Genomic DNA, 12356 nt, shown 5'->3' on the forward strand with positions numbered 1-12356 from the left:
TATTAAGGGGGCACCCTTCATCAAATGGTATTAGAGCTAGAGTTCTTGAGTGCGTAGAAATATCAATGATTGTGAGGTAGTTCGCACTAGGACTGTGGTTTGGGCTGAGAATGTAAACAAATTGCCAATTCTGAGGTAGTTTGCATTAGTGTTTCAGTGACAATGCAAAAAATGCCTCCACAAAAATAGCATGGTGGAATAGTTGTAGGTGTTACACCTAAGTGTTTTAGAGCCCTCCAAAGACAAATGAAAGCATTGGAAGAAAAAATGCATAGAGGAATAAATCTTTCCATGAGAGATGAAAGCGATGATGAGGATGAAGTAGAAGAAAAGGCCAAAGTAGATGTAGTTCTAAACCCAGAGGAAGAGAGGCTTTTTAGGGCCATCTCCAAGATTGGAAAAATACCTAAGTTTGAGGTTCCCACATTTTTGGGAAATCTTACCCTAGAGGAGTTGATCAATTGGATCAATGAACTGGAGGAGTACTTTGAGTATGAAGATATTGAGGATCCTAATAAGGTCAAGTTTGCAAAGGAAAAACTAAAGAAAAATGTGAAGATCTAGTGGTAGGAGGTTTAGTTGGAGTGAAATAGAAAGGGAAAGGAAAAAAATCATCAAATGGGAGCAAATGATAGGTAAACCAAAGCAATAATTCATTCCAGTGGATTATGAGCTTGATTAGTTGAAGAAGATGCAAACGTTGAAGCAAGTAGGAAAATTTGTTCAAGAGTATACTGAAGAGTTCTACCAAGTTCCCATTAGAACCAACCACACATAAGCTGATAAAGAGAAAGTAGCCCATTATCTTGATGGGTTAAGGCCAAGTATTCAGGATGAGCTAAGTCTGGTTCGAATGAATAGTATTAAGGAGGTATACTAGTTTTCCCTAAGAGTTAAAGAAAAATTGGGCAAGAAGTTTGACAACAAGAATAGTGGAAGAGGTCATGGTGGAAGATGCAGAGGAACATCTTATGGTGGCTGTAATGATGATTAGAAGAACAAGGATGAGGCTTGGAGTGGTTGTTAGAACTAGATGGGAAATAATTCCAATCATTTACATGATTAGAACAATAGAGATCGGAGAGGAAGAGGTAGAGGACAAGGATCTGGAAGAGGAGGCTTTTGTGGGAAATGTTTTCAGTACAGAGAAGAAGGGCATAGAGCATTTGAATATAGCCAGTGCTAATAAATGATAAATCAAAGAAAAAAAGGCTAGGATAGAGTTAGACATGTTGATAAAGATGTCAGATCCTCAAATTTAGAAGATGTTGAAAGAGGAGAAGTCCTAGTTAATAGAAGAGTCCTATTGAGTGGTGAGAATGAACCTAATCAAAGAAGGAGCTTGTTTTGCACAAGGTGCAAATGTGAAGACAAGTATTGTGATGTGATCATTGATGGTGGATGTAGTAATAATTTGGTGTCATAAATGATGGTAATCAAGTTGGCAATGAAGAGATAGAAATACTCATGTCCATACAATATTTCTTGGGTGCAAGATGACCACAAGGTCATGGTCAATGAGTAGTGCTCAGTGAAGTTCAAGATTGGAAGCTAGCAGGATGAGTTACTATGTGATATCATACCTGTGGACATATCTGATATGTTATTGGGTAGGCCATGGTATTTTGATAGACATGATGTACATGATGGGTGAGAAAATACCTACACTCTAACCAAGGAAGGGGTGAAACATAAGTTGAAACCATTGAAGCAAAAAGAAGAAAAGGTATGTAGTGCTACTAGAATATGTTTTGGTGATGGAAAATAGGTTCTCAAAGGTATGAAGCATGAGCATATGTATTCAGAAGGTGTTTGATAATTTGAGGGAAGACAAGTTGTTGATAAACCTGAAGAAGTGCAGTTTTGTAAAAAAGGAGTTGGTGTAGCTAGGATTTGTAATCTCAACATAAGGTCTGAAAATGGTCCTAGAGAAAGTGAAGGCTATCCTTGAATGGCCTACTCCAAGGACTATGACAAAGGTACGCTATTTTTCATGGATTGGCTAGACTTTACAAAAAGTTCCCAAGAGGTTTTAGCAGTATTTGTGGAACCCTAACTGAAACAATGAGAGGGGATATGAATGAATTTAAGTGAACTATAGGAGCATATAAGAGTTTTAATCCATTGAAATAGAAAGTTATTGAGCAACCTATTTTAGCACTTCCTGATTTTAACAAGGTGTTTCAAGTAGACTCTAAAGCTAGTGGTACTACAATAAGAGCTATTATAAATCAAGAAGGTAGACCTGTTGCTTATTTTAGCGAGAAGTTGAATGATGCAAAAAGAAAATATTATGTTTATGATCAAGAATTTTATGTTATAGTTCAAGCATTGAAGAAGTGGAGACACTATCTTCTTCCTAAGGAGTTTGTTTTGTACACTAATCATCAAGCCTTGGAATATTTGAATAGTCAAGGAAAATTGAATCAAAGGCATTTGAAGTGGGCTGAGTTTTTGTAGAGTTATACATTTGTTTTGAAACACGGAGTGGAAAGTCTAACAAAGTTGCAGATGCTCTTAGTAGAAGACAATTTTTTCTAACAAAAATGTAAATAGAGGTGATTGGGTTCAAGGAACTCAGTGCTTTGTATCTAGATGATCTTGATTTTGGTGAAGCATGGAAGGCTTGTACAAAACTTGTTACACTTGACAAGAAAAAGTGGTTGGATTTCATGATCTAGGATAGTATGTTGTTTAAAGGAACCTAATTATCAATTCCTAGAATTTCAATGAGAGAGAATCTCATCAAGGAGAAGCATAGTGGAGGGTTGGCTAGACATTTTGGTAGAGATAAAATCATAGCTTTGATTGCTGACAATTATTATTGGCCACAGTTGTAGCAAGATGTGAAGAAATTTGTACAAAATTGTAGAGTATGTCATATGGAAAAAGGAGTAAAGCAGGATGTAGGGTTGTATCAGCCATTACTTGTACCAGAGAAGATGTGGGAGGATGTTAGCATGGATTTTGTTCTTGGATTATCAAGGACTAAGCATGGGCATGATTCTATTTTGTGGTGGTTGATAGGTTTTCAAAGATGACACATTTTATTCCTTGCAAGAAGACTAGTGATGTTGTTCATGTGGCAAAGTTATTTTTCAAAGAAGTGGTGAGACTATATGGCCTTTCAAAGAGTATAGTTTTAGATCGAGATAGAATTTTTTTTGGGTATTTCTAGCATACATTGTGGAAGAAGTTAAAGCCAAATTTTAAGTTCAGTTCATCACATCATTCACAAACTAATGGATAGACATAAGTTGTGAACCGTAGTTTGGAAAACTTGCTAAGATGCTTGGTTGGAGATAAACCAAAATGATGAGATATGATTTTCCCATAGGCATAATTTGCATATAATAATTTTTTCAATAGAAGTACTAGTAAATCACCATTCCAAATTGTATATGGGAGTAGTCTGAGAAATTCTTTCGAATTGAGGTAGTTGGATAATGAAGAGATAAGTAGTACTGAAGCAGAAGAATTTGATGAACATTTGAAGAACATCCATGAGGAGGTAAGGAAGCACATCATCAAGATGAATACATAGTATAAGGCTAAGGCAGATGTGAAAATTAGGTATAAGGAATTTCAAATTGGAGATTAAGTCATGGTTCATTTGAGAAAGGAGTGATTTCTAGTGGGTACATATAATAAGCTGAAGATGAAGAAGTTTGGACTGTGCAAGATAGTGAAAGGCATAATTCTAGAAATGCATATGAAGTGGAGTTACCTACTAAATTGAATATTTCACCAGTATTTAATATTTTAGATTTGATAGAGTATTATAAAGGAGGTGATGTAGATGAAGTTACAAAAGCATAGTGGAGTATTCTAGCAGCTAGTTCAGGTACAAAGGAGATTGAGGAAATACTGGATAGTCACGTTGGAAAAAGTACCAAGAATAGAGCTTATGAGGAATATCTAGTCAAATGGAAAGGGAGACCATTAGAGGATTCATCATGGATAGCAAAGGAGGAGGTTAACCATCTTGTTTTTTTTCTAAACACCTAAGACATGACAAGGTCACTTCTCAAATAACCGTAGTTGTCTAATGTAGGAGCATCCTGGGTGTAAGAGAAATCTTGGATCACCAAAAAATATTTTAATTTTAGTCTTTTATATTTTAATAAGAACTAGTAGACAAGGTGGTTACTATTTATGGAAACTTTCTATTTTTAGCGAGTTTTTCATACGAGTTCATAATGTTCTCATTTTCTACATGAAGGTTCATTTAGAGTTATAAGCCTACCATAAAAATCTCATTTCTCCAACTTAAGTATATGAGAAGTTATTGTGGATTTTCAGTGGTAAAATTTGCAAAAAAATCTTCAAGCTCACCATTGGAGGCCTTAGAGTGCCCAGAGGAGGTCCAAAAACTTGTTGGAAGGGCACTTGCACTATTTCTAGCCTATAGATCAGGAACTAACATTTCTAAAAAGTAGTTATAATAGCAAATTGGAGAAAAGGTTCATGAGTTATGGTCTTTCAAAGTTGGGCTACCCAAAATATCTAAAATAATTATCAAAGACATATTTGGCTGACTCTATATGTATTGTTAGAGTTTTTTAGTCCTAGGTATTGAGTTTCAATGTCTAGAACCTTCCCAAGCAGCATAAAATTGCCTATTTAAGAAAGGCCCAAACATTGTCTAGGATAGCTTTGGGTGATAGTTCATAGCATTGTCTTGCAGATTATTGTAATGAAGGCACCCATGTGGGTTAGCATATTGTACTTTTGAATTTTGTAATTTTGTATTTGTGGCACAAATAAGAAGTCCATATTTTGTTCTTGCATTTGTTGTTTCTTTGTTTCTATTATGGTTTATGGTATTATGGGGAGCACCCTTCATTACTTAGACTTTAGCATGCTTAACACTTAGAACTATGGAGAATACCTTCTTTACAAAATCCATCTACAATTCCATTGTAGGTGGACTTATTAGGTTTCCATCTTTGTTTCTTCATGTACTCAATGGGTAGGCAAAAGAAAATTTTTCTTTATTTTTGTTAATGTCTTCTATCTTCAAAATAAATTTTGCATTAGTCTCTCGTTCATAATTTTCTTTTCCCATACAAACCTTGGTTTTCCAATCTTGTAATAAAAAGACTTGTCTATTAATTATCATATGTAAGAAGCAAGTCATTTATTTTAGGGTTCTTGTAGATAGCACTAATGCAATATTATAAAAATTGAACAAAATTATGTAATTGTGTATGTTGAACAGATCAGAGAGCTATATTTAATAAAAAAGCAAAGAGAGGGAGCACATAAGTGATGAACTTCTAATTTGAATTGAACGTATTCCATCTTTTCCATCTCTATAGTTCTTTCATTATTTGGATATTTTCACTTATAGACAAGTAGTGAGGAGTAAATTATATATCAATTTTACATTGGAAAAAATATGTCTTGCATATCTTTTAGACCATCTTCACATTGATAGGTTCTTATTAAATTATTTCATCCTATTAAGCTCTTACAAATATTTCTTGCATTCTTTAAACAATGTGTGAAATACATATGAAAAAATTGTGCATTAAATTGTCTAATAGTTTTCTCACTAGTATTAGACCATATTACACTTATATCATATATCTTTACAATTAACACCTATGTTGAAGGTAAAAAATTAGTGCAAGTAAAACTTTAAAAACCTTGCTTCCAACAAAGTTAGGATGAAAATAGTACACAAAATTAACAACTAAATTGTCATATGACCATAGCCTAGTGGTATGGAATGCAATTCAACTATATACCGTGGATATATTTTCACTTCAATTTTTTTAATAAAAGTAGATATATTTTGATTTCCATAAGTACTTATGAAATATGGCTTGGAGGCTAGCATATTTTACAACATCTAATATGTTTATTCCCAATGCATATGATTGATGTATCTTCTTCTATTCAAGTGAAAATTTTCAAACTATGTGGCGCTATGCACACCTTTTAACATAAAATATGTGTCTTGTATTTAGTATTCCATTCATTTATTGTTTCCAGACATAGTGTCAAATAGCTGGCTTGTAGTTGTAAAGAATTATTTTCCCATAAATCATATGCCTCTAAATTTGACCTGTTATAGAATATATAACCAAGAGAAAATTTGAATTTATACACAATGCCCATATTCAATTTATAGCCACTAGTATTGATTCAAATCATCCTTAAAATGCCTTATGACTTCTGACTACGAATATATTCCTTTCTAGTTTTATAGATAGCTAATGTAACCAAAATAGGTTTCGCATTAATATTTCTATACTTTGTTGTTGATAATAAAAGTGACTAAGAACTATCTAAAAAATAACACCAAAACAAATTTCTTTAAAAGATGTTGATAATATTCAACATATTACCTTGATAAAACTCTTTGATTCATTGCATTGCATGATGTCCTTTCATTGTTAGAGTTCACAATATGTTTTGTCCACTATCTTATAGGGGCTGAGTATGATGACTTAATCTAAGAACTCTCTCATCTCTTCTATTAAAGGTCTATTGTAATCAATACATCTTACTTTTACAAAATCTCAAATATTGGTGATATCTACTTTCAACTTCACTTTGCACTTCCAAAGTGGCTGTGATTAGAATCAACTGCTGAAATGTATCCTATACTTATCTTGAACCCACTACTACTTCATTTTTGCTTCATTCATCAAGAGAAACACATTTTTAGCCGTATCAAGTACATTAGGCCAATCTTTAGAAAATCCAATAATAGCAAACACATACAAATTGAATGACACATTTTAGAATAAATCAATTGATGATGCTCTTGACAATGTTCATTGCTTTTGAATCAACTCATTTAACTTCAATGTTGGTGATTTTTTATTTGATGCAATACAAGTGTTGCTCCATTCTCTCTATACATCTAATGAACTCCACAATGGACTTGTTTACCATTTCTTCTACTCCCTCCACCATGTTTTTGATGTAGCTTCAACCTCTTTTCACCATGAACTTCACCCTTCATTGCTTTATGATTTGCGTAGAGTAACTAACAAGGCCACATACTTGCGAAGAACGTGACTCTCAACAACTAAAATCAACATGCTAGGTGAATTAGGTACTTGAGGTGATACATTTTGTATTCATTGTCTCTCTAGATAAACATACCCATATGCATTTGGTCATTCATACAGAAAAAACCATACCTCCATTTCAAAAAAGATGTATGTCATCCTACTATATCAATTCTTTTCCATGATGCTAACCTATTGGTCAAGCACTATGACCTATCTTCTCAAGAATAAGTATATACAATACAATACAAACTATGCAACAATAAATACCAAATTTACCCTCCACTATAAAAAATATTCTAGACATAACTGAAGAAGAATTAGCCTAGGTTGATCTAAAACAATTGCCTGCGTTTACTTCTCCATGTGGTGAAAGCATGTTCATAGCTGTTGCCTTCTTGGTTGACAATGATTTGATGTAGCTACCTTGCAATTGTTTATTGCCTAGTCATTGGCCAATGCATTTAAAGTAAAAATAAATTTGCATTGCATTTCTTCCATATGTACAGGCAATTTGCAATGTCAAATAATGTACTCCTCTTACAAGCATATACACTAATTAGCAAGGTTGGAATACAATATACTAAAAGCAACTTGGAAGGCTATGAATTTTTCTTTCTATGGCTTTCATACATCTTCCATATAGCTATAAACATATGGCAACTAGATCCATTATCTAAAGTTGACATCTATTGCAATAGTGTTGAACCAAGAACAAACATTAACTTGATTTGTTTCAAAAATGGTGTAGGTCATTACCATTATAAGCTGCTCCAACTAGAGGAAAAAAATTTCAATCAAATCAAAATAAATGAACACAATTTGTTGCAAGATAAAGAAATTGCAACTACAACAAAAAAAATAAGACTGTCTCTTGTCAAAATCGCAAGCCCTAAAAATATCACAACTATTCCTGCAAAAAGCATAAAGACTCATTGTTCACTAAGACATCTGAAAGCAACAATCTGCAATGGACAAAAATGTTCAACAAACATGGCCAGTAATCAATCTATTGAAACTAACAATATTACCAAAGAAGGGAAAATCTACATCTTTTTAAAAAAATATGTTTTCCACAAGCCATAAACAATACACCATGCTACAAGTTATCCATATCAAACTACACTAAACAACACACAACAGAAATCAATTAGACAATATCTACAAGAAATCAAAGATACACCAACTCAAGCATGTACAATCTCTAAAATTTTGTGCTTGAACAAACACATCTACAAAGTCACTCATGCATTTGTCCATGATTTCCCTTTTCCTTCTATCGAAACAAGTAAAAATAATAATTGCAATAGGCCAACTAATTTGCAAACACTGTGTAGATGCCATTGTGCATCGAAATCTTGATAAATAAAGATTGGCAACTTCTATTTGCAAATTAAAAAGCATAGTAGAAAATAAATAGTGACATAGATACTATCATAGATGCACATGATAGTATTTTTGAAGATGAAGAGGAACCTAAAGCTAAATCACTCATACATTGGTTTAACGAATCACATTCAATCAATGACCTTAGTACAAAAATTGTTGAAATTACACTAGCTGAAGGCTTCAAACCTCTTGGCATTTTCCAAGATACTTACTCAGAAGAAATGAACTTCCCAACATTGTTTTTTGGATTCACATGAGTAGAAGAAACCACAAAAAAATTTACCTACCAAAAAATAATTAGGTGAGAGATTGTGCATAAAGAAATTGACTTTTCAACACATATAACAAACATATTTTTTAAGGCTATAAAAATAATTATCCAACAAATATCGTCAGTAGTATGGGTCTGTATAAGGAAAGCTAAACTAAAAGACAAAAAACTATATGCAAAGGACATATGTAACCCTACAAACCTAGAAAACATATTGAAATCTCCATTACATTTTAGGTCACTCAAGAGTATTTGCACATCTCCTGATTATTTATAGAATACGAAAAAAAAAATTTGCAATGATTCATCAACTCGAACATCTAGCTTTTTTTGTCACTCTAACAACTGGTGAATAGTTTTGGGAGCCATTATGCAATGCATTGCAACATATTTTGAACACTCAACAACCCAAACAAAATGAAACTTTAGAGGATAAAGACTTGGAGTTTGAAATTAGAAAAAATCCAATACTTTACAGCCTCTATTTTAATCATAGGGTCAATGCATTCAGGAAAATGATGCTAAAAAATGATGAGCTATTCGGAAAAGTATCTAATTTTTTTTTAGTACAAAATTCCAAAACCAAGGCAATGACCATGTACATGGATGCACCCGTGTTCAAACATTACAAAGAAGACTTCATTGACAAATACATTTCCTATGACTCTACACAATTAGATCCAAATCTTGTCAAAATGCAAACATACCGCCATATGAAAACATGCATAGAGTATAGAATGTCTAGTTGTAGATTTAGCTTTCCCTTACCTCCCATGAGACAAACAACAATGAAGGATAGAGAAAAAGTTTTTTTCAAACAATTGGAAAGTAAACATTACACAAATGATGTTACATTTGAAGATTTCTTCTATGAATTCCAACTTGAAGAAGCTAATTACATTTCCATGTTGCAAGCAACTTTGACCCGAAAAATTATCTTGCTAAAAAGGCAACTAGCTAACATATGGATAAATTCATTTACTAGAAAAGTGCTTACACTATAGTATGGAAATAAAGACACACAATTTACCTTGGATGCATATGTTGCTACATCATACTATAGTTTATACATGAAAAATTAAGATAGAACATTTTCACGTGCATTCAACCAAATACAAAAACAATGCACTTATGCTTACAATGAAAAGTCACATTTCATACAAAAACTAGGAAATGCATCGCTTAATTACCAAAAAATGTCCAGCCATCAAGCACTTCATATTGCCTTGTCTCTACCATTACAAAAAAGCTTAAGAAGTGCCATCTTCATCAATACCTCACCACTAGAAAGTAGGGTTCTTATGCTAAAAATTTCTAAGCTATTAGAAAAAGGAAAAGATGACTTTGAAAACATCATGTATGTGTTCGCAATAGAAAAACATATATAATGGCAAAAAATCTTTGACAAATTGTCACTAGCAGAATATACAGCTTGCTACTTAAACAACCCATTGAAGCCCCAAAAAAGAACAAGACCACATGTCATACGTTATGTAAGATATAATCTACATATTGATTATGCAATTTTTTGTAGAGAAAAACTCATGCTTTTTATCCCTTTCAAAAATAGTGAAAACATGTTATTGGTAGGGCATGAAACATGGAGTGCAACATTTGAAACACAAAAAGTGCAAACCACAAAAATTGAAAAAAATGTTTATTTCACAAGTAGATAGTAGATGGGGTGACATTGACCAAGCTGAAATAGAAGCTAACAATGATAATCACCCAACAATAGACCTTGATACTAACCATGCACAAAAAGAAGAAGAGAATGAAATAGAGAAACACAACATCATAACTAACATGAAACATATAAAAAACTTTAAAAAAATACATGCTACTAGGTCCTCACTATTCTCAGAAACTTTCCACCCACTCCTTCTTACCAACTAGGAATACTTTAGCTTGCGAAGATGGCTAAATGAAGAGAAAACATCAATAGTGAAAGATGTTCTGATGAAAAAGAGGATTGCATTTGACAAACTACTATACTTGTTCTTGAGAGGAGGTACTAAACCTTTAAAAAAAATGTCCTCTTTCAAGCGATGATTCAAATCTATGATAAGCAACTAGAAAGTGACCCATACAAGCCTAAAGGAATTATTGTGGCTTCCACAGGAAAAGTTGCATTCAATGCAAGTGGTATCACTACACATTGTATTTTAAAACTTCCATGTAACTCTTCAAAGATGTTTCCATTGGACTCAAACACTCTTGACAATCTAAGAAAGAAATTGGATCATCTACAAGTCTTGCTCATTGTTGAGGTGTCATTAATTAGTTCAAGAATGCTATACCATATTGATAGAAGACTTCGCCAAATCCAACATACACCAATAAAACTATTTTGCAATGTTGACATCATATTTTGTGGTGACTTATACCAAGCACAACTTGTATGCAATACTTGGATATTTGAGGAGCTAACATTAAATAGTGAAAAAATTCCATACACATTTTGGATAGAAAATGTGTTGTTCTTTCAATTACACATTGTCATTAGACAAACAAACAAATACTTCATTTGTGTTCTAAACTGTGCAAGAACTGGTCAACAAAATGATCAAGAATTTAGCTACTTGAACACAACATGTTACAAGACACCTCCTAATAATCCAAAATATCCATACTTGTTTTACAAAAATTCAACTATTGCTGAACATAATAAAGGAATGTTGGACTTCTTGCCTAACAATCTTTATGTATTTGAAGCTCTTGATGAAATATATTCACATGTTGATAATGTCCACTACCAAGTTGAAAAATCATTATTGCTCATTGTTATCTATCTAAAGCAAGGAATTCTAATTGAGCTAATAGTTGGCAACCTTAACACACAAGATGAACTAGTCAATGGTGTTGATGGAGTCTTCAAACTACATACAACTCATCATGAAGAAATTGTGTGGATTCAATTCAATAACCCTACAATTGGCATATCATGATGCCAAAAAATGTAAATATTTTACACAAGTTCTATTCCAACTTCTTGGACCCCAATAATGAAAATAGCCAGGGAAATAAAAACTACTACTAAATTTATTATGCAAAAATAATTCCCTATTCAACTAGCATCTACAAGAACTATTCGTAGAGCACAAGGTTTGATAATGGATGGACTTGTATTTGATCCTCATAAAGTATATCAGCATGGCCTTACCTACACAACTCTATCTCATGTAGAAACTATTTAAAAATTATATTTGGTGCACAAACTACAATATCAAAATTTCAAAGTATCCCATAATGTGGACAAGGAAATGGAACAACTTCAAAATCAAGAATAATGGAAACTTCAATACAACCTTCCTTTCCTAGCAATGGTCCATATTATCATATGCTCTTTGAATACTCGAATCATTCCATTGCACACAAAGGAAATTGTCAATGACCATGATTTTCTCAAAGAAACTATACTATGATTACAAGAAACAAGAGACAAGACACATGCACACATCCCCTTGCTAAATGAAGTCTGCAATTGCTATCCTTCACTAGTTATTCATGGTATATTGACTTGTTGTGCCAAAAAAACTACAGTACTAAACACCAATTCTTTTCAAACAGACTTTCTAGAATTAATCACCATCAATATATTACATATCGATCATACTCTACACATCACAAATGTTTATATTACACTAGGTGCACCCATCAATGACATA

This window comes from Cupressus sempervirens, chromosome 10, assembly GCF_028749045.1.
Source record: "Cupressus sempervirens isolate cs-2001-9-10 chromosome 10, ASM2874904v1, whole genome shotgun sequence".
NCBI classification, from domain to species: Eukaryota; Viridiplantae; Streptophyta; class Pinopsida; order Cupressales; family Cupressaceae; genus Cupressus; species Cupressus sempervirens.